Raw genomic sequence first — 8,417 nt, forward strand, 5'->3', positions numbered from 1 at the left:
TACTCCAGTTGAGGCCTAATCAGCGTGGAGTACAGCGGAAGAATTACTTCTTGTGTCTTGCTTACAACACTCCTGCTAATATATCTCAGAATGATGTTTGCTTTTTTTGCAAGTCTTACACTGTTGACTTATATTTACCCTTTTATCCACTATGACCACCAGATCCCTTTCTGCAGTTCTCTTTCCTAGGGAGTCATTTCCCATTTGTATGTGTGCAATGGATTGTTCCTTCCTATTTGCCCTTGTTGATTTCACAAATTTCCTATTTACTTCAGACCATTTCTCAGTTTGTCCAGAGCATTTTGAATGTTAATCCTATTCTCCAAAGCACTTGCAAACCCTCCCCCCGCAACTTAGTACCATCCACAAACTTTATAAGTGTACTCTCCATGCCATTAGCTAAATAACTGATGAAGATATTGAACAGAACTGGACATAGGCACTGACTTCCCCTCTTTCCCGTGGGTGCTTGACCCCCCTCTGCCCATGGCCTCGCTCCCACTCCACCCCTCCCTGCCCCCATTCCAACCCCTTCCCCAAAGTCCCTGCCCCAACTCCTTCCCCAAATTCCCGCCCCAGTCCTGCCTCCTACCCTGAGCATGCCAGATTCCCACTTCTCCCTTTCCCTCCTGGAGCGTTCTGTTTGGTGGCTGCCGGCCAGGAAGTGCTGGAAGATAGGCAAAGGAGCAAGGATACAGCATACTTGGGGGAGGAGGGACAGGGGATGAGGAGAGACAGGGGGTGAGGACAGCTTGGCAACTAGTGGATGCAGAGCACCCACTAATTTTTCCCTGTGGAGTCGGCACCTACGGAACTGGACCCAAAACTGATTCCTGCGGGACCCCACTTGTTATTCCCTTCCAGCTTGACTATGAACCACTGATAACTACTCTCTGGGAACAATTTTCCAATCACTTATGCACCCACCTTATTGTAGCTCCATCCAGGTTTGTTTATGAGAAGGTCATGCAGGACAGTATCAAAACCCTCACTAAAGTCAAGATATACCACGTCTACCACTTCTCCATATTCACAAGGTTTGTTGCCCTGTCAAAGAAAGCCATTAGGTTGGTTGGGTATGATTTATTCATGACAACTCCATGCTGACTGCTACGTATCACCTTATTATCTTCTAGGTGTTTGCAAATTGGTTGCTTGATTATTTGCTCTATTATCTTTCTAAAGTACTGATATGATTATTTTTGTTTTATTGACACTGCTAATCATAACCATTCCGGTGACTGTTGATAGGTTTGTCAATGGAGCTCGTTGTCATTGGACACATAGGTCTGAGTCTTGGCCGTTCCGTTGCTGAGGGAAGAGCACTGTGCAAGCCCATGGGGGAACCAGGCACCTCAGCCCAATGGGTGCAGCCTGTGAGTAGGTGGCCTGCATCTTCTGACTGGCCACAGCAGCAAAAGGGAGAGTTGTGAAAGTCCCACTTATAGTCATTTGCAGCACATCTGATCACTCTACATTTCAAGAGATTAAGCTTGGCCCACAGATGGGGCGGAAGGTCAAAACCCACGGGCTGGGCTGTTGGATCTGTCGTAAGATAAGCATTGGCTCCTATGGCACCTGGAGATGACATCGAGTCTCGTTAAAGGAATTGTCCAAACAGGGATGGCTTGGGCTAAAATGGTAGATTGGTGTGTTAGGCACATCTTTAACCCGGGGTAGATGTGGCATGTCTTGCAACATAAGGAGCAGACTCTGCACAAGCATTTGTCAGAAGGGGGGATATTGGACAGGACCGGAAGCTAGATCAGACTGGTTAGTTGGTGTCATGGTACCAGTTGTTATACCCACGGTTTCATTCACTTGTCAATGGCGAACGGGTCACGGAGAAGGTCACTGCAGGATAAATCCCCGATGAAGAATGCTTTCTCTGCCAGCTTCCCATCAGTGCTGCCTTAGAACTCAGCCAGTTCTCTGAGTCACTGCCTCGCTGGCTGGGCTCTATGCAAGGACCCCCACCTGGAACTTGTTCCTTGGACATTGAGAAATCTCTTGGAAAGGAACTGCTCCCTGATCTCTCTAAGGTACCTATCTGGCCCCCGTGAGTGCAGTATCTGAGCACCTCACCATAACCTTGTGCGGTAGGGCAGTGCTATTATCCCCATCATACGGATGGGGAACAGACACAGATCCTCAAAGGTATTTAAGCATCTAACTCCCATTGGTTTCCATGAAATTAGGAGCTTAAATACTTGTGTGAATTTGAGCCAAAGAGATTTGCCCAGGCTCAAGCAGGGAAAGCTGTGGTGGAACAGAGAACTGTATCCTGGTGTCCCACTGAGAGACCATTGTTCCTCACTGAGCTCTCCAGGACAACTCCCCTCTTTAGGTGAGCAAGGACGAGCTCTTCAGGTGCAGACATGGAGGAACCCTTTTAGCAAATACCTCCCCCCAGCAGCTTTGCACTCACCTTGTGGCTTTGGCCAAGACCTTGTGCTTTTCTGTGCCTCAGTTTCTCCCTCTGTACAATGGGGATAAAGACCGTCATTGATCTCACTGCAGGGCCCATGAAGCGGTGAAGTGCACTGAGATCCTGGAGCCAGGAGGAGACCATCAGAGCTGCCCTTGAATTTTAGGCTCTTTGTGGGGGGCTTGTTATACAAGGGCAGCCCAGGCAACTTCCTCTCCTGCTGCTGAGCCCTAATTTTAGACTGCAAGCTGCCCACAGTAGAGCCTATGCCTTCACATGTCAGGCCAGTGCCAGACCCCCATGGGCTCTTCCAGAACAGTGGCAGGGGAGCAGCAGGATTGCCAGAGGGGGGCAGAAGTGCACCTGGGGGGTAGGGGAGGAGATGCTTTTCCCTAGTGAACTGCCCCCAGGCTGTGCTGCACTAGGAGATTGCATGCAACCAGGGCTGTCTCCTCGGAGGGGCCTGTATCTCTGGGGAGGGAGAAGGACATAGGGAAACAAAGAGACAGGCCTTAGAGGAGGGGATTTCTGTGAGCCCCACCCCCCTCTTCAGATCAGATGCATTTTAAAGATTTATCTTTTTTTTCCCCAACCCCAAAGCAGGGAAACAAAATCAACACACCCTCCCGCCTCGGCTCCCTTGGGAGAGAGGTAAACGGAGACCTTGGGAAAGGGAGACAGTTATGAATGGGGGCATTCTTATCCTGGGAGCAGCCCTTTCCCCGGGCGCCTACTGTTCATTCATGCACCCAGCACAGCAGCAGGAGATGATGGGGGAAGGGAGAGGGAACCCTTCTGTGCTCCAGCCTCCCCGGGATCAACCCTCTTCCCCCACCTCCTCCTGGCATCTCCCTCCTGCTCCCCCCACCCCATCACACACACAGCTGGCCTGGACTGCCAGCTGCTCTTTGCGCAAGCGTGGTCAGCAGGGGCGGACCGATCTCCTCTGTTTGCTGCGACCCACACTCCTCTCTTCCCAGCTCATGCTAACTTTACATCGTGCCATTATTTCGCATCCTTTCCTTCCTTGCAAAGCGGCTCTGTTCGGCAGCCCGTCCTCCGGGGAGCCCTGCAGCACCCTCCCCGCACCATTCGGATTACAATCCTTCCTTCCCTTTGCAGATAGCTTTGGCCAGCAAATAGCGGATCGGAAACCCCCTCTGCCTCGGCACCCGGATGGCTGCTTGATGGTGAGTTTAGTAGCTGAGCAGACCTGGGGGGGAGGGAGGTGAGTATATGTCCCTGTATCCGAATCTACCCCAAGCTCTGGTCGTTTTAAAGGGGGAAGTTGGTCAATTCCATTCCTCTGGCTGCAGCCCTGGGGAGGGGTGTGTGTGTAATTGACATACTGCCTGGGGCAAACCCAGGAGGGGCTTTTGTTTTGGTTTGCTCCTGAGCTAAAAATAAAATTAAAGCGGATTTAAAGGCTGCGACAAAAGACGTCCATAAACTGGGCTCTTGTCCACCGCTGATCCAGAATCCACCTTTAAAGCACTGCAGGGAACAAGCGTCTTGTGCCTGAGATGTTCTGGATGTGTTTGAACTTGGACCCCAGCCTCTCTCTCTCTGCTTTTCTGATTTTAAGACTAGAAGGATCTGGTGAGGAATACTGCAGGTCTTTTTGATGGGCTCGTTTGGGGTATCTGGTTATCTAGACTTCTTGGGGGTGGGGCGGTGGATAAATAAACAGCCACCACCAAACTTCAGACTTGGAAAAGATGAGACTCAGAAAGGGTGATGTATTGGCATGTGTTTAATCTGCACATCGCTGGCTGCTTGGTGAGGGAAAGAGTTCCCAGTGGTTCTGAATCTGAAGTTAAGGTATCATGGGAGAGCTACCAGAAGGCCTGCGACAACAACTAAATGAATACTGAGTTAGTGGAACTTACTGTCAAAAGAAAATCACAGGAATGGGACGGATGGATGGGGACGGACAGACACATGAGTTTGGTTTTCATTAGGTTCTGGCACTCAAAAAACCCGGATCTTGCTGGATTAGAATATTGGCAATAGATCAATGTTATTACTTAAGCAGGTTTTGCATTGATTTTGTAGACCCATGCTTATCAGGGAAAAGGAACCCTAAAACCAGGACAGAGATTAATTTGGGTGCCTCTAAATGTGACCTGAAGAAGAGCTCTGTGTAGCTTGAAAGCTTGCCTCTCTCACCAACAGAAGTTGGTCCATTAAAAGATGTTACCTCCCCCACCTTGTCTTTCTAAATGTGTCACACCTTTAAGTGTATGGCAAATAGTCGCACTTGGGTATTACAGATCTGTACTTTGGCAAATAGCCCCTCGGCTTTGTGGTGTAGACGCTGATGCAAATACAATTTGGCATTTGCTTTTTAGTTTCTTCCTGTTTATTTGTTGCATAGCAAACAGGTATCTCTGCCAAGGGTTCAGGTCACTGTAATGCACATGCATAAATGAGCTCTAAATGCTCCACTGCAGGAGAAACCCTTAAGAGCCATTGGACATACAGAAATCTTGGGACGTGGGTGCGGAAGAAGAAAGTATCCAAAGTTGTCCCTTGGGGTGTTGCGTGGGATGGGTTTGTCAGGAAGAGGGCATGGCGAATTTAGGGTTCAGACCATCTGGGAGGAGGGTTGAATGGACTCGATTCAATGCAGGCACACAGCTGTGTGTATAACCGTGCGAGGATTCAACCCAGTGTATGTGCATAAGAATCCTCCCACACCACCAATAACAGCCCAGCACAGCAACCTGCTGACTTGTTGGCAACATGAGCTAATCTGTCTTGCTTCCCTCCCTGGCTCCCTATTTTGGGAGCATTGATGCATGTGTGTTTGGAATGTACCGATAACATAGTAGCAAATACTAAGCATGATTGATTTGTAAATCAAACCAGCTTCCTTTACAAGGCCCCAACTCTTCTCAGAACCTCCTCTGACTGCAGCTCCTGAGAGGTTTCCTTGCCGAATAGGCCACTGTGCTTCTATAGCGCCTTTTTGCTTGGCACAAGGGCATAATGGTCCCTTCCCCTGTGGGGCGTCTGGTGCAGTGATAAATGACGTGCTCAAGGCCAAGCAGCAAACCAGTACGAGCTGGGAATGGAACCCAGGTGTCCTGAGTCCCATTCTCCTGCTGAGCCTGCTCAGTCATGTGTGCAGCTCCTGGGACTGAATTGATGAGGGAAATGGTTTGTGGGTGGAATCTGGAGGTGAAGACAAACAAGAAGGAAAGGGAAGTAGGTCACCTCCATGTGAGGTTACCGTCAGGGGCAAGGGTTTGTGTTTGTTTTTAATTTCAACTGGTGGCTCTGCCCTGTGATGTCGGCAGCCCCCACATGGGACTGATCAATCGGGCAGTCCCGACCTCCCACCAAAGGCGTGTGCATCCTCCCCGTGGCAGCCAGGGAAGGCTTCCTCATTCAAGCTGCACACTCCAGCTTGCTCCTCCTCAGGTGCTGGTGCGGCCTTTCTGAGAATGGCTTGACCCGCTGTTATTGCTGAGGGGAGAGTATCTTTCCACTGCTCTACAGGTTTTTCCTCTAATGGGCAACTGAAAAAACACACGGCCTGTTGGGACCCAGGCAATTAGCTGTCACCTGCTATGTCCAGTGCGGCATTTTCGTCTCAACAAACACACTTAAAATTGGTTTAGGCAATGGAGTGCTCCCTGGCGATAGGCTCTGGCTATAATGAATAGAAAGGGTGTGTTTTATGGAGGCTGCTGGATGCAGACAAATCTTGTCTACCAATAGGATCACCACTCAGGCTCTCCTGAAGTCCTGGCCTGAATTATATAGTCATGGACCTGCTGACCGCCTTACCAGCAAGTGCCCTGTTAAATGGCTCCAGTGCCTGCTGGTGGGCTGGAAGCAAAGAATACCCAGGTAGTGACATGCGAAGTGCCCATCAGGGACCTGCAGGAAGCACTGTTGGGTTTTGTTTTGGTAGATGTCTCCCTCGGCATTATTAGTGTTTTGAGTGGTGCACAGTGTGCTACAAACTCCAGGGGAAATGACTTGCCTGAGAAGTCTGGCTGATGTAGGGCTAATAGTTTGGACGAAGCAGCAGGGCAAAGCTCGTTGATGGGCACTGCGGGATAGAGATGCTAGGTGAATTGGTTAGGGATGCAAACAGTGAGAACTCTAAGCTAGTATGTGGGATGGTTGGGGCGGGGGGTGAGGAGTAACGGGATGTGCAGGGAGGAAGATGCTTTGGAGGCGGTGAGGTGGAGAAGCGATCTTGGGGTGGTTGTGGAGTGCAGACGGGACGGGAACTTGCAGTGTGGCAGGAAGGGCTGCCCCCGACAGCGTTGCGTTGGGAACAATGCATAAAGATCTGGGTAACTCTCACACCAGGGAAGTCCTGCCAAGGGAGAGGGGCTCCTGACAAAGGAGAGAGTCAAATGTGCGTCACCTCGGTAGTGGATGGGGAGCAGAGTCTGCATGCTCAGAATACGGGCCACATCTAGTGCCTCTCGTCTGATGTTCCCAAAGCACCTCATGCAGGTGGGTGTGATCTTGCGCATACAGAGAGCAAAGTGGCTTCCAAAGGTCTCCCAGCAATAGAACCGTGTCTGGAGCCCAGGTCTCCTCACCCTGTGCTCTAACCATTAGCTCATGCTGCCCCATGTGACAGGCTGCTGCTGTCCCTTCCTATAGCAGTCCTGATTTCCAACTCTGACCCTACTCATGGGTAGACTCGAACCTCTTATGCCTCCATTATCCACCTCTTCATGCCCCCACTTCTCCTTGCTTGCTGCTTTCTGTCTGGACCAGCCTACCAGCGTCTCCCTGCTCCAAGCCACCCGCCTCTTGTTCTCTCTCCCGCTTTCTTGCTCACAAGAAAACAAACCACAAGCTATAGGCCAGATCTCAATAATGCAGGTTTTCAGGGCCTGGCTGTGCCCACAGCGTGTTAGCAAGCCCATAAAGTGCCATGCATGCTGGTTAAACAGGGTAGGAGAGGGATCGCACAGGGTGCTTTGGAAAGGAAGAGCTTAGGGGAATGGGATGAGACTGAACGAAGGAAAACTTTGGCTGGGGTGGAGGAGAGGAACCATTTCCTCATGCCGAGGGCAGTCACACTGTGGAATTGGTGTCCCAAGGGTAAGACGTAGAATCCGGGTTGCTAGATGTTAGTCATTCACTGCCCAGGGCTTTATTTAGTCTGCGATGTGTAGATCAGTGGCTCTCAACTTTTCCAGGCTGCAGTGCTCCTTCCAGGAGGTTGATTTATCTTGCATACCCCCAAGTTTCACCTCATTTAAAAATGTACTTGCTTACAAAATCAGACATCAAAACACAAGAGTGTCCCAGCACACTAGTACTGAAAAAATACTGACTTTCTCATTTTTACCATATAACTATAAAATAAATCAATTTAATATAAATATTGTACTTGCATTTCAGTATAGTGTATAGAGCAATACAAACAAGGTGTTGCCTGTATGAAATTTTAGTTTCTACTGACTTTGCTAGTGGTTTTTATGCAGCCTGTTGTAAAACTAGGTAAATATCTAGATGGGTTGACCTGTGCCCTGGAAGACCTCTGCATACCCCCAGGGATACATGTACCCCTGGTTGAGAACCACTGGTGTAGGGGACAATCCTGCTTGCTCTGAGCTGGGCATGCCTCAATGGTGGAATGCTCTGTAGGGCCAAGCTGGTCAGCTGAGTCTTGCAGCACTTTTCTGGGTGCTCTAATGAGATCTGCGGGGGGCGTGCACAATGGGAGATCTGGTGAGGGATATTGGGAGGAGACTGGGAGGGAGCCAAAAGAAAATGGAGCAGACAGATTGGGTGACTGTCTAGCTAAATGGAAGCAGGGGGCTTTTAAGGGCTCAGTGTAACACTCTGTATCTTGGGGGAACACCCTGCACCCCCATGTTGATCCTTATAATATGATTCTGTGGTATCCAGTGCAAAGTTTGTCATGTCGGGTGTCTTTGGAAGGCTCATGATGCACTGAGCATTGTTGTTAGAGTAATGTTATAGGTTGTAATTTCATGTATACTGT

The 8,417-nt window shown here is 49.8% G+C and overlaps 1 protein-coding gene across 9 annotated transcripts in view; it reads left to right on the top strand.

Annotated features, from left to right (window-relative positions):
* Positions 1-3,349: 3,349 nt before the first annotated feature.
* ST3GAL4 (ST3 beta-galactoside alpha-2,3-sialyltransferase 4) overlaps positions 3,350-8,417 on the top strand; it is a 175,216-nt gene continuing 170,148 nt past the window's right edge. For 7 of the 9 annotated variants that reach the window (XM_075073546.1, XM_075073548.1, XM_075073552.1 and 4 more), the window contains exon 1: positions 3,350-3,618. The gene's annotated coding sequence lies outside the window, so the exon portion shown is untranslated. The remainder of the gene's footprint in view (positions 3,619-8,417) is intronic. The other 2 variants (XM_075073551.1, XM_075073550.1) reach the window with 1 other exon arrangement.

Source organism: Chelonoidis abingdonii, chromosome 18 (genome assembly GCF_003597395.2).
Source record: "Chelonoidis abingdonii isolate Lonesome George chromosome 18, CheloAbing_2.0, whole genome shotgun sequence".
NCBI classification, from domain to species: Eukaryota; Metazoa; Chordata; order Testudines; family Testudinidae; genus Chelonoidis; species Chelonoidis abingdonii.